Source organism: Euprymna scolopes, chromosome 9 (genome assembly GCF_053919585.1).
Source record: "Euprymna scolopes isolate OS-2025 chromosome 9, ASM5391958v1, whole genome shotgun sequence".
In the NCBI taxonomy this organism is placed as follows: Eukaryota; Metazoa; Mollusca; class Cephalopoda; order Sepiida; family Sepiolidae; genus Euprymna; species Euprymna scolopes.
Window position 1 is genome coordinate 143,554,102 of NC_136490.1, and position 15,519 is coordinate 143,569,620.

At 36.3% G+C, this 15,519-nt stretch overlaps 1 pseudogene; it reads left to right on the forward strand.

Annotated features, from left to right (window-relative positions):
• The first annotated feature begins 383 nt into the window (after window positions 1–383).
• LOC145285386 (U2 spliceosomal RNA) lies at window positions 384–509 on the forward strand (annotated as a pseudogene).
• The last annotated feature ends 15,010 nt before the right edge of the window (window positions 510–15,519 follow it).

Genomic DNA, 15,519 nt, shown 5'->3' on the forward strand with positions numbered 1-15,519 from the left:
GGTAGTTGGTCCCCATTTCCCCTTCACCCCTCACCTTAAAAATCGGTCTTGTTTCTAATTTGCTTGGTGGGGGAGCAAATAAATACCAACCCTTCATATCAATTGTAACTATCCAGCTCCATTACTCCCCGGGTAGTTGGTCCCCATTTCCCCTTCACTCCTCACCTTAAAAATCGGTCTTGTTTCTAATTTGCTTGGTGGGGGAGCAAATAAATACCAACCCCACATATAAGACCTTGGTCAATGTAGGGGTAACCCTTCATACCAATTGTCACTATCCAGCTCCCCTACTCCCCGGGGAATTGGTCTCCATTTCCCCTTCACTTCTCACATTAAAAATCGGCCTTATGCCTAATTTGCTCGGTGGGGGAGCAAATAAATACAGGTTTTCTTGGCCTTTTGGCCAAGATCAAAGTGTATTATCTGTTCTTACTACATGCCGAACTTATTGTGATATAAAGTGGGGGATTACTTTTGTGTAATTATTTAATGTAAAATGATCACCCACTTTACAACTCGTCAGTCTCAAAGCCATTCAAGTAATTCTCCAGATCATTCAAGTTATTTTTAAGCATTCAAATCATTCTTAAGGTCATTCAATTCATCGATAAGTTAATTAAAGTCATTCTAAGTCATATACTCTTTAATTATTTAAGTCATTTCAGCCCCTTTTTCGGTCTTTTGTGTTTATCTTTAAGAATTTCATGTCAATCCTACATTCACGAATTAATTCATTAAACGAGAATACGCGACTAATGGCTATCGGCCTTGTTACAATGGAATCATCGCTTATCAATGCCCAAAAACCACTTGAGGATAAGGATTTATGCTTCTCGTGTGAACGATCAACAAATATTTGAATGTTTGATATCATGGTTCAAAATGGGGTGCATTCGTTATATAAGAGGACGACTTGATAATTTATTTACGTTGGACTTTAAAACAACCATGTTGTAATCAACTTGAACGCACCGTCGCATATCTATCCCGCTTTTGACGATATTAACAGTGTTACTAATTATTCCGAAATAATAAATCATCTGGCATTAACCAGGTAACACGATGATTATTGTGAAGATAGATTATTTCCAATTTGTACGAAATTAGCACGATAAAAATATATCACAAATTGATACTTCATATTTGAAGAAAAACAACATTCGTTCAGATATTCAAAACGTATAAAACAAACTGAAAATCCGGATATGTATACAAATGAATTAGGGACATATTTTCATGGTAATGCGACACAAGTTTATCCATAAGACACACAAGAATCAAAATTTGATCACTCCTTTATTTTTAGCATTGTCCATTTAGCTGATAACCCTGACAATATCATGTTGTCATCGCTATTATAAAGGATGGGCTTATTAGATGAAGCTATTGCTGGTGTGTGTTTTGCTTTCGTAAAAGCAGAAAATACTTCCAAAGACGATCCAAATAGTTGGCTTCCATTTTATTTCCACTTTAAATTTCCTTTTTCATTTTCTGTTACGCTTGTCATCTACGTGGTCTTTTCTTTTATTTTCTCACGTCCTTACAATGTTCCAATATCTTTCCAGTCTTAACTAACCATATCATGCTAACGTGTACATTATTTTCTTAATTTACATTTCTTTTAGCGAATCTTATTTTCTTTCTATTTATCTATACTTGTCTTGTTCTGCTCTAACATTCACTAGCACGAAAGGTAATGACGATTTGACGCTGTTAAACCTCTAAACAAAATGTCAAATAACTAAGGCCTTTATGCCAAATTCATACCCCCATGCCTTTAAATATAAATAATGAATACTTTTTTCCTGATTTCCCAAAATTCTTGTATCTCTTTTAAAGAATAATATACAAGCAAGTAACACGAGACTACAGAAAATAGTAGTAATAATAACAAAAAAAAAAAAAAGACGGGAAAATGGCCGACCCTAAATTCCATTTTTATAGCCTGTTTTTATAACGTCAACCTTCTTCAATCTAGTCAGCGTTCGTTTTCACTGAACGAGAAATGTCTTGACGTTTATTTTAGATATTAGCGTTCAACATCATTTTAGAAAAATTTAGCAAAACTGAATATTACTTGGTAAATAAATTACAGCTTCGTAACAAGCTGGATGTTACGACATGGTATTATATTATAGCTTTTGACCGGATTGATTTTGCTAAGTGAAAATAAATGTGCATAGTTTTTAGTTTATTAGTGTTACTTCATAAATCTCACCGAACATATATAATGCAAGCTGATGATAGAGATAAAAGCAAGAACACCTTCACGTTAAGTAAATTAAATAGCATAAAGGAAGAATAGTCGGAATACTTTCTATTCATATATCAGCTATCAAAGTGAAAGATATTGAAGAACAGAATAAAATGCGTAAATGACAAGAGACGGAAACCTATTCATGAAAACGATCTGGTACAAAACACAAGCTAGACTATTGAAACTATGGTATGCTAGACATTTTATCCGTAAAAAAAACTGGGGGAACAGTTCTCACCTGTTTATTTGAATGCGTGCTTACGCTCAATTAATGTTTTAATAAGGTTAAATGTGTGCTCAGTTTTTACTAATCCTATTAATCAATTTTAATCCATAACTGTGGATTAAACAGATAGCGTAATACTGAGTTTTCTGCACATTATCATGAGAAATGGTCCATACAAACTTTAAGGTTGATAACCATCATGATTTCCGAGAAAAAGTGTGCCGAAAAGAGTGCAATTAATATAATTATAGACTACCAGTCTGTCCGGCGTTGTCCAGTCGTAATATACGCTTATATATGATATTTTAATGCATGCAGATTTCATATTTATTATTATAGAGCAAATTCTCTATTGCTTATTGAGTATAATCAAGTACTCAATATATATATATATATGGTTATGATTTCCAAATTAATAAAAATGATTGCGATGCTATCAGCTGAAATCAAGACCAAAACAATCACCGCTCCAGCCATAGTCGTTATTTAGCGCTTAAACCTTCGTCGCTTCCGCCCGAGCAATTGCCATGATAAATGAAGGCAAAAAAGTGCATTCAATATAAAAATTTATATGTACGCTAAGATAGGTCGATTTTTAACATTTTTTTTTAATCTAAAATGTTGCACAAATATCTGGGGAGTACAAATATAACAAAAAACTAGATTTCTAACATCAGCTTTTGGGTGAGCATTTGATATAAATAATCCTTTACTTTGATATACGAAGAAATCATTGTCTTTTTAAGATTTATATGTGGAATTATTTAGTATTTTGCAGTTTTAGTCCTAACAAGAGAGTGTTTATTTATTTAAATGAATTATAGAATAACTGTTACGCTAAATATTCTAAAATTTATAATTCTCCTCCTCCCCACTCTGCATTTTACTTTATTGAGTTATAGATGTAAAAAGAATGACATTTTCTATAATCAATGAAAAACTAGTTTTATTCTGTTTGAAAAAACAGTTTTAACATAAAATACAGCACATATTGTTTACTATTAGTGAGTTTTCTACGTTTCTGCAAAAAAAAAAAAGAAAACAATTTCAAAGTAGAAAATACAAATACTTTTCCCCATCATGTCAAAATTCTCCCTATATGAACCCTTTGAAGCAAAGAATGGTCCCATTTCACAGCATAAAATTTTAGCAAGTATATGTCCATGCTTGCGCCAAGTCCATAGACTGATTGGGAGGCTTCATATGTTTATTTTACGGCCATTTCCACACTTTGTGAATGTGCAGGCAAATCCGGCAACTCTTGCGTTATAATAATTCCCGAAGTTCATCATCAGATAATCATTCAGTAAATGCTGGCTCCGAAACTTCACTTTGGCAAATGTCTATCAAATGTATCGCATGTGATGCCTCAAAATTTATTCTCGAAATTTTTTCAAACGCTTTTTTACTGGTTCCGCACTCCTGAAAAATAAGAAAATAACCAGTTTATTTAATTGGCCTGAACAAATGAGCACGCGTTTTATTTTCCGCATAAAATACTAATCGATTATAATACTAATCGATAATGAAGATACAATCGATGTATACAATTTGATCAGTTTTAGATAAATGTTTACGGCAACACATCAAAGGCTGTAAATGACGAAGTTCTCTCGGATTCTCTCTCCTCTGATCTTGAGCGCGTGGTTCAGTGGGGGAAGATGTGGCTAGTTACCTTTAATGCACCCAAAACCAAACTCCTATCCTTACATCATCAACGCTCTGATCCCCAGCTGGCATCAATTGTGATGGATGGCTCTCGTCTGGGTGAGGCCCCGTGTTTTGACAAGCTTCTGGGTTTGACCTTTACTCCTGATCTGAAATGGAACACGTACATCAAGTCTGTTGCCAAGGTCGCAGGAAAGATGGTGGGATCCTTCTACCGCTCCAGAAGATATCTCACTACTGATGCAATTCTCTATCTATATAAAAGCCAAGTACGGCCAAGGATGGAATACTGTTGCCATATCTGGGCAGGAGCTGCCAAAAACAGCCTATCATGCCTTGACAGAGTACAAAATAGACTTCGTGGTTTAGTGGGGGATGCCCTTTTCTCTACCCTGCAACCCCTCTCCCACAGAAGAGACGGTTCGAGCCTATCCTTGTTTTATCGTTATTTCCATGGCAGGTGCTCGTCTGAACTCCAATCCCTGGTCCCCCCTCGCCAATCTTTCACGAAAAACACCCGTCTAGCTGAATCCACTGTGAAAAATTTCCCCCACTCTGTATCTGTGCCTAAATCAAAACGCGGATTTCATGAGCAAAGCTTCTTTCTTAGAACTGCACGCCTGTGGAACTCTGTTCCGTCTGCCTGCTTCCCTCCGGACTACAACTTGGATGTCTTCAAGTCTAATGTTAACAAATTCCTAATGAACCGCCCCCTAATTAAACACTTCATAAAATCTCCTCACTAACGTGATGTACTTACAATAACCCTTATCCCTGAGTGGCTTCCGGGCCTTGATAAGTGGTGATCACTGTGTAAAAAAAAAATGTTTACTTACGCAACGGCTAAAATTTTATTGACAATTTCTGCTCCCACTTTCAGCTCATCTGATTTTAACATTGAGAACAAAATATATGGCAAAAACATTAAATGTAATATTTTTAATACGATTCCTTGAATTTCTGAAGGCTGCTTTTTTATCTGCTGGATCATTTTAAAAATAAATAATTGCGGCTTTTGCAATTTATTATCTATTTTAATTTCAAACCAGCCTAACTTCATATACCTCTACAATAAATCAAACCAGGTTGTACAATTTATTGGTTAGTTCTGAGAGATGAATATTTCTAGTCAATAAACACATTAATCTGATGGCCAAAGTAATCCATCTTGCCTGATTTTAACGCCCGATCCTCCATGATGCATATTTAGGATCTACTCGACCCCTGGAAATCCCAACTGCATACACTAAAAGTAGTTTTTGGTGCCCAGTAAGATCAGTGTTTTGAGTAAGACTAGAGTAAATACAATCTAGAGGATTACTTATTGATGAAAACGTCAACTTTAGCAAATTATGGTAATTGTTGCCACACAATTTTCCGAGTTGACCAGGGAATGACGTTGGGTTTCGTGCAATTCCATCAATAGATTATATAACGGTTTAAAAGAAAGCTTATTCTGGCGTAATGAGCAACTAACGGTATGTATGTTTCTTCCAATTTAGTTTATTCTCTAAAGATGTAACCAGTCCTGATTTACGAGAGGTGTGCAATAAGTAATGTCCTTGACCCACTTCCAGTTGTGTGATCTAACTGAAATGTTGCCTATGCAATGATTTATATCTATACGGGTTACGTGGCAAATTACAGCTCTGAACTACTTGTGTTTTCTGTTTTACAGGTGTTTGAACTGAGCCACGTGTGAAATGGAGCCTGTTGAATGTCAAGCAGTGATTCGGTTTTTGTATTTGAAATGAGGCACATCACAGGAGACATTTGATGAAATGAAAGAAACTTATGGCGATAAGGTCCCATCATATGACCTCGTAAAACGCTGGTCGGAAGTCTGTGGAAACAGCTCCCAGATCTGATCGCCCCCCTTCTGCCATCTGTCTGTCCACTTGAGGCTGCCATTTTGGAAGATCGGCGCATTACTATTCGCCAAATAGTCCAAGATGTCAAGATTAGTACAGGGTCTGTCAACACTATCATTCATGACCATTTGCATATGCATAAGGTGTCTGCCAGATGGATTCCCAGGTTGCTCACACCATTCCAGAAGCGAGAACGCGTCGAGTTCTCAAGGATGAATTTGGTGATGTTCCAAGAAGATGAGTCAAAGTTTTTCAAAAGATTGATTACACAGGATGAAACCTGGCTCCTCCACTATGATCCAGAGACCAAAGCCCAATCAATGCAGTGGAAGCACTTGGACTCACCACTTCCAAAGAAGGCAAGAGTGCAGCGCTCCGCTGGCAAGGTCATGCTCACAGTTTTCTGGCACTAGCACGGATTAGTGATGACATATTTCCTGGCAAAGGGCACCACAATTACAGGAGCCTATTATGCTTCACTTTTGAGGAAATTAAGGGAAGCTATCAAAATGAAGAGGCGGGGCAAGATCAGCAAAGCTATCCTCCTCCTGCAGGACAACGCTCCAATCTACAACTCGCATGTCGCCAGATAAGAAGCACGGGCTTGTGGTTATGAAATCCTTCCCCATCCTCCCTACTCTCCTGACATGGCACGCTCTGATTTCACCTCTTTCCAGCCAAGTTGTTTTTGAAAGGAAAGCGTTTCCCAGATGATTCAGCCTTGATATCTGGAGTCACGTCGTGGTTGGAGGAACGATCTGGGGTGTTCTACAAAAACAATCTCCAGAGCTGCATCAAACGATGGGAGAAATGCATAAATCTATGTGGTTCCTATGTAGAGAAAGACTAATAACTGTGCCGAGTATTGTTCCTCTACTTCTATGGAAAATGGGCCAGGGACATTACTTATTGCACGCCCCTCGTAAATCTGGATAAGATTGCTACATAAATATATACTCTTATATTTATATTTTTCCACTTTTGAACTGGAAAATTTTTTATAAATATTTTCTTATGTTGTGAATTTTGCTCAAATTACTAACACACACACACACACACACACACACACACACACACACACATATATATATATATATATATATATATATATATATATCCTGTTCAGGGAGCTATGAAAAGAAATCGAATAAAGTGATTGATCACGAATGTGAGAACTGAAGATGCAAATATTTATTTAAAAACCATATATACATATTCCAACGACAAACCAATGGTTTCATTGCATTGAATCAGCCATTATGGCTGATTGAAATCAATAAACCTCATCAGCGACTGAGAAAAGGCAAAAAACGCGAAAATAAACAGAGAAAAACACCGTTTAACGGCGGTATAGTTGCTCGGAATTCCTGTAAGACTTTTAATAATCGACGCTACAAGAGTCTGTTTACGGAAGAAAGAAGATAATGGACAGGATAATGTAGGGTGTGTGTGTTTGTGTGTGTGTGCGTGTGTGTGTGAGTTAAAGGTAAATAAATAAATAAATATGCTGTAAAATAATTATATAAAAATTTAATAAAATAGCTAATTAATTAAAATAATTAAAATCATTCATTATTTTAGTAGAATTTTATAATATATTTATTTCTCTACCTTTAATTGTATATATATGGGTTTATGTGTTCGCTTTACACAGGACCTTCACGTTTTCAGAAAGGTTTTCGACACTATTCCCTGCTAAATATACATATACACCTCGCACGTGCACGCGCGCACACACACACACACACACACTCTCTCTCTCTCTTTCTCACACACACACACACACAAACACACCCACCACACACAAAAACACGATACTTAATGAGTATATAGAAGATGGATAAAAAAAAAAACTGAATTCAGCAAAAAAAAAAAAAAAAAAAAATATATATATATATATATATATATATATATATATATATATATTCAATCAAATTAAATTATATAAATATTCTAAAACGTCTACGTAGATGAATCAACATTTCGGCATTTCGTTCTTGTTCAAAATTGTTTTGCAATATTTTCAGGTCCAATTAATATAGGGTCAACAATCACTGTTTTAGAATATCAGCTCCGCGTACTTGCATCTTCTTTAGAAGCTCAGAAATGTCTAAAATTTAAACCATATTATTTTGTAGAATAATTTCTACTAATTCCTCATCGCTTATTGTTATGTATAAGGCAATACAAATGAAGACTCGACAAACAAAGGTAGATCAATAAGAAGTGTATTAAGAAAAGTATATTTGTAGTATATTTACATAATGGTTTTCAGGTAAGAGAGTCTTAGCTGGAGAACATAGCTGGTGCCGGCTCGGCCTTCGGTGGCTTCTGGTTAACACACACTCAGACTAACCGAGTCTTGTTATTTATGTGTAATATTATCCACATATGTAAATGAATGGGTGCCACCACAACACCCTCCTCCCAGGATTTTACGTCACACAGATTTCAATATCTTTTTCTCTTGGGATTTAACATTAATGGTTCATTCTTTTTCTACCGTATCTTCGGGGCTCAGGTGTACATTAAAGCGGTTCCAAATGGAAGGATTCGTATATGATGTCCATGGTTTCCTCCTCTTCGACTGCTGTTGTATAATCACCATCTTGAATGTGGCGTTTTTTTATTTGGTTCAGGCGCCTTTTATGTATATTTTGTGGAACTTTAATCATGTATGTAAATACCCAATGCGTTTATCCACTACTCCACATTCCCAGTAAGAGGTGTTATTCCTGTAGCACTTGAAATATACTCGATCTCCCGAGTTATATTTCTTTCTTATCATGTGTGTAGTGTTTCGGACTATTGCCTGTCTTGGCAATAGTTTATCAAACGCCGATTTCACCTTTCTGGCAAACATTAACTCAGCTGGTGATATGTTTGACAGTGTATTAGGGTGCGGTGTTATCCTATATATTTGCAAAAACTGTTAGAAAGATTTTTCCGTTGGTATCCCAATGGATTTTTTCAACGCTCATTTTAACGTGTCCACGCACCTCTTTGCGAGGCCGTTCGACCTTGGATGGTACGGAGGCGTAGTGATATGATTTACTTGGAACGTGTCAAAAAATTCCTTAAAGTCTGTGGATGTGAATTGAGTTCCATTGTCGGTGACCAATGTGTCTGGTACACCAAATCGTGCAAATACCTCGTGTAGGAATCCTAGTTAGTTGTTCGTTGTTGGATTCCTGCAACGCATTACCCCAGGCCATTTTGTGTAACTATCTTCTACAATTAAGTAGTAATTTTCTCCTACTGGACCAGCGAAGTCCATGTGGATTCTCAAACATGGGTGGTCGGTTTTCGGTCAAGGTTTGTGCACTATAGGTGGGGATTTTCCGCTAACTAGCATCCTTTACATCTATTTATTGTTGTAGCTATGTCGATGTCCATGTTATGCCAATATACGTAGCTTCTTATTAGAGACTTCATCCGATTTATCCCCGGATGTCCTGTGTGGAAGTCTCTCAAAATCCTCTTCTGCAACGTTTTAGGTATTACTATTCTCTCGCTGTATAATAACACATCGTTACATATGGAAAAAAATTCCTGAACCTTTTTGTCATTTATAATTTTTTCTTTTATATCATTCATGTATTCATCTTTATCGGCTTCTCTTTTCATGTCCGACAATGTTACTGGTAGTTCTTTAATGATGTTTGCTACCATATTTTTCACTTCGACATTTGTTCGAATTGCTGCAATCACTGATTCTTCCAAATTATGTTTCTGTGATATCAATCTTGAAGTCCATCACCATGGTAAATCTTTTTCGATGCTATATGTTGCATCTGGAAATCGTAATTCAGTAGGATCGTGCCCCAGCACAGCAATCTATTTGCGGTGTATACAGGCAATCCTTTTTTTGGTCCGTAGATTGTGACTAATGGTGTATGGTCGGTTTCAAGTATAAAATGTCTATCATATAATATCGGTGGAACTTAGTCATTGCAAAGATTATATTCAACGCTTCTTTTTCAATCTGTGAATACACCTTCTCTGCTGGAAGCAGCGTTCTCGAAGCATGACCTATCGGCTTTCTAGATCCATTAGGTTTGATATGTTGAATGCATACTCCTACGCCGTAGGAACTAGCGTCACTATCGACGACTATATTTAATTCTGTGTCATAGTGAGTTTGAAATAATTCAGATGTTAGTGCGCTCTTCATTTTGTCAAAAGCGGTTTGACATTCTTGCATCCAGTTCCAAGATGTGTCCTTTTTTAGCAGCTCATTTAAGGGAGCTTGCAAATTATGCATCCCTTCAATAAAAGATTGGTAATAATTTGCGAGTCCTAAGAAACTCTGCAAGGTTGTTACGTTATTAGGTGCTGGCATGTTTTTCATTGCCGCAGATCTTTCTGGGTCTGGACGTCGCCCATGTTTATTTATTATATGTCCAAGATACTTAATTTCGCTCATACAAAAGTCGCATTTATTTTCTTTTACTTTAAACCCGAATTCTTGTATTCGAATGGATACTTGTTTTAAATGCTCCTTATGTTCTTCTAGGGATTTGCTCCTGATAACAATGTCGTCCAGGTATGCACATGCGCACTCAATACCACTTAGCATGGTGTCCATTGCTTGCTGAAAGATGGCAGACGCTACTTTGATGCCAAAGGGCAACCGGTTGTATTTGTAAAATCCCTTATGCGTGTTGATGCATAGTATTTTTGAGCAATTCTCCTCGACCGGTATTTGTAAATACACGTCGCTCAAGTCTATCTTGGAGAAGATATTACCACCATTCAACTTTGTGAATATTTCCTCTGGGATTGGTAGAAGGTAATGGTAATCTTGTAATATGTGTTTAGACCTGTCGAAAAGTCTGCGCACACTCTGATTTCCTCATTCTTTTTCTTTACATATACGGTGGGGGCTGACCAGTCGCTGTGTTCTATTTTTGATAGTATGCCTGTCTGTTCACATCTGTCTAATTCTTTATTAATCTTTTCCAATCCAGCGAACGGAACGTTTCGCTTTTTTTCAAAGCATTGGGCTGGTGTTTTCTTTAAGTTCAAACGAGGCCTTAAATTTATTGCAACGACCTAATTTAGTCATGAATACTTCAGGGAATATTTTTTTTAAATTCCTCTTTTATATTTCCTGTTGTTGGAGTAGTACATTCTATTTATTTACAGAATGTATTAATTGGCTTATCCCACAGTCCACATTTCTCAATCAAATCTATTCCAAACAGATTTTCGCTATTTTTCAATACGAACATTTTTAATTTCTTCGAAATCCTTTTTAATTTTATCGGAAGAATAACTTCTTCAAAATGTATCTCACCATCAGTTACCGTCCGAGCTGATTTACTTGTTTTCATCGTGGTTGGTTTACCCAACTTTTTCCATGTATTCAAGTTTATTATAGAAATATCGGATCCTGAATCCAGTTGTAATTTTATTGGCGTTTTAAATATTTCCACTTTTATGTATTTTCGCCGATTTTTGTCTAATTTTTCATTTGATTTTGTTTACTGTACTCTCTTTGTGATGACATCTTTATATCTGCAACAATCGCTTTTGTGTCCCACTTTTAGCATTTTTTCTTCTTATAAGGGCAATCTGATTCCCAATGTCTTTCTGCGCATCTCTTACAGTTATATCTAGGGAGAGACTTGTTATATTCTTTACTATAATTATAATTATTATATTTGAAATATCTCGTTCCATTTTGACTGCTTTTATTTGTATAGTTCTTGGTTGGTGGGTATGGTTTTCTAACCTTTCTTACATATGCCACTCCGGATTCTTCTATCTTTTTTTAATCCGTTTTTAGTGTAATGGCCCTTTCACTATCGTCTGCTAATTTCTGAAATGTTAAATCTTGCTCAGATTCCAGCTTAGACAACACTCGTCTGCGTATTTCTGCATTTTTTGTGGAAACTAACCCTCGTGCGAAGATTAGGCATTTGAAATCTTCTATTGTTAGTTCCGCTAGCTTAAAATTATCACAGTTATTATTGACAACTGATGCGTATGTCAAATAATCTTGGTTGTCCATCTTCCTTAGATTCATACACAACCATCTCTTATGAAAAAGAGATATATTCAGATTGAATAATTCTTTTAGTAATTTTACAGCTTCCATGAAATCTAATTCCGTAGTTTCTTTAGGTAATATATTGTCTACGAGTTTACTGTGCTCTGCTGCACCGAACTTTCTGAGTAAGAGGCTCACTTTCTGGCTATTTGGCCAACTTTTGCAGTCCAGTTGAAAGACATCCTCGTATCTTGTATAGTATGCTTGAAAATTATTTTCTTCCTCCGGCACATAATTAAATGCGTCCATACTATTAAAAATAGTTGTATGGGAGAAATTAGCACTGTCGACACTTTCTTGATTATTCTTTAGTACTTCCAGTGTTTTAGCAAAACATTCATTTTGCCTTTCTTCGTGTTCAAATTGTAATTTCTTCTGTCTTTCTACTTGTTCAAATTGTAATTTCTTCTTCCTTTCTTCTTGTTCCGGTTGCCATTTCAATAATTTCTCATCTCTTCGTTCATCTCGCTCGGCTTGTGCCTGTTGTTGCGTCTGCAAAAATTGCATTAACATTCTAGCTAAATCTTCCATTTTTTTAGTGTATTCTAAAATGTAAGTGGCTTGGGTTATAACAAAAGTTGTTCAGAGTTCCTGTTTTCAATAAATAATAATATCGCTGCTCGAATAATATTTTCTCACTTCGCGAGCGAGTCAAGCTCATCCAACCCAATAAAAAAATTTAGGCTTTTACTGAAACCACCAAATACGATTGACTTTTCCGTTTTTGGCACTTCCTAATAAGTAACAGCAGAACTTAAGTACAACTCGTTCCACAAAAAAAATTTTTCCAACTGAGTCACAATTGAAAAAAATAAAATGTATGGACTACATTTAATTCTTTCTTTTGTTTTTTTGTTTTTTTCTTACGTGACGTTTTACTATCTTATATCCGTTATCCAGTGACAACTTCAGTTTAAAGAAAAATTATTTCCTTGATTTTAGTTTAACTGCGGTATTTTTTAATGCTGAAGAGAAAAAAAATGGTTTACCAAAAAGTCTTTAGTGGATGTTCTGCTAACAAGCATTTAGAAAATCCACTGGTGAACTTTTTTTTTCGTATGTTACTTTCTTGTACGTTTGCTCTTCGTAATTTAGTAATACGAATCTGTTTGTCGTTTTACAAAAAAGCAAAAATTAACTTTTACAGTTTGTTGTTTTTGTTTCAAGATGGATTCCAATAGAAACGGCGTAAATTGAAAACTCTACTAACATCCTCCTCAAATTGTGTTTGCCTAAAACCTTTAAATTTTAGATGTAGGTTACTTGGACAGGGATCAAACATTTCAACAAATGTGAGCCCAAAACAATAAATGTTAAGGAGTCAAAATTGAGGTCAATTAAAAAAAAGATTGACCTCTACCCTCTCTACCAAATTACTCAGTCAATTTTTGGTCCTAACATTTGAAATTTTACATAAAGTGTATTCAAACATAGGGCAAGCTTTTTACTCGTTTTTATCCGAAAATTTGGCTACTAAATGGTCAAAGTTCCAAAGATTTGTTCTCTGCGGTCTCTAGCAAACTACTCCCCCAATTTTGGGTGTAAACATTTTATTTTTTATAAACGGCATTCTGGCATGCAGCATGTTTTTAAATCAGTTTTGGGGCGACCATCCGGCTGCTGTCAAGAGGTAAAAGTTGTAAAAGTTTATCCTTGCAGACTGTGGTCCAAACACTTAAGATTTTAGATCCCGGTTACAAGGACAGGAGTCAAACTGTTTAATATATATATATATATATATATATATATATATATATATATATATATATATATATATATATATACATATATATATATGCTTCAAAATAAACTACTCCGATGGCATAAACTTAGATATTTATCTAAGGAAGTTTATAATAATATCGGACCGGTGGGCTCTCAACGCCCCAGGATTTACGGATTGCCGAAGGTACACAAAATTGATACTCCATTGAGACTAGTGTTGTCGATGGTAGGTTCGGCCCAACACAATCTGGCTAAATGGTTGGTTTTAATTCTTGAACCAGTCTGTTCTTTTTATTCAACACATTGCACACCCGATTCTTTTCATTTCGCATCGACTATCAAGGAGCTTCCTCTTACCACTAACAACTGTTATTTGGTCTCCTTTGACACTAGCAATTTGTTTACCAATGTCCCTCTTGAGGAGGCCATTGACATATGTGTTGATTTTCTTTATAGAGGCCCTGGCCCCCTCCCCTCTTTTCCTGAGGCGGTGTTCGTTGAACTCATGGAACTTGCTACTAAGTCTGTTTCCTTTAGTGTCAACGATGTGATGTATCGCAAGTTCGACGGTATATCTATGGCATCTCCCCTTGGCCCAACTTTAGCCAATATTTTTGTGGGCTTTTTAGAACAGACGTTGTTTGACAAGTGCCCCAGACCAGCATTTTACATGCGTTATGTTGACGACACTTTTTCTTGTTTCACAACGCATGATGAAGCTGTGTCCTTTTTCCACTTATTAAATAATTTACACCCTTCTCTCAAATTTACGATGGAGGTGGAAAAAGATAACTCCCTTCCTTTCCTTGATGTGTTAGTTTCTAAACGTGGGCTTTCCTTTATGACATCTATTTATAGAAAACCCATTTTCACTGGTCTTTATCTCAGTTGGGATTTCTTTGCGCTCACAACCAGGAAACTTAATCTTATTAGAAACCTAACCCATCGGGCACTTTATTGATGTGGAAATTGAGAACATTAAAATGATTTTTATTATGAATGGATATCCACTTCCATTAGTTAACTTAGTTTAAGAAAATTCAATCCTTTTTTAAGCTACCAAAATATGGTCCATCTAGACTCCCGGTAAACCTTAAGTTACCCTGGATTGGACCTGAAGGCCAACTTATTGGCGATAAGATTTCCTCTCTGGTGTCTTCTAATTTTGGTGCTCTATCGCTCCGTAATGCTTTGTCCACAAAAACCGCCTTTCCCTCATTTCGTAAGGATGTCTTGCCTACCTCTCAAACAAGTAATATTATTTATAAATTTCAATGCCGGGGTGGTGCCGTCTATATAGGCAAGGCGACCCAGTGTCTTCAGGTCAGAATCGCCCAACATGTTCCCCGCTTCATCCGAGACCATAAACCTACCACCAGAAAGTCTCAATTGATAGAATCGTCCATCGGCCAACACTTGGTCGATAAAAAGGAGTGCGGTCTTGCTTTCTCTCCAGAGTGTTTTTCTGTTTTGTACCGAGTACGTACAAAGTTCCACCTGTCTGTCCTCGAAGCACTTGCCATCATTTCCAGCCAACCCCTACTTTGTGCACGCAGAGAAACCTCCGGCTTCAATTAGAATTATTTGGGTGGTTACAGTTTTTTTTAACCTCCTCTCCGCTCTTACTCCATTCAACTACCAAATATTCTAAAAAATAATAATTTTCAGACTTATACCCTTGAAAAATTAGTCTGAACGAAAAGCGCTTCGGGTGTAT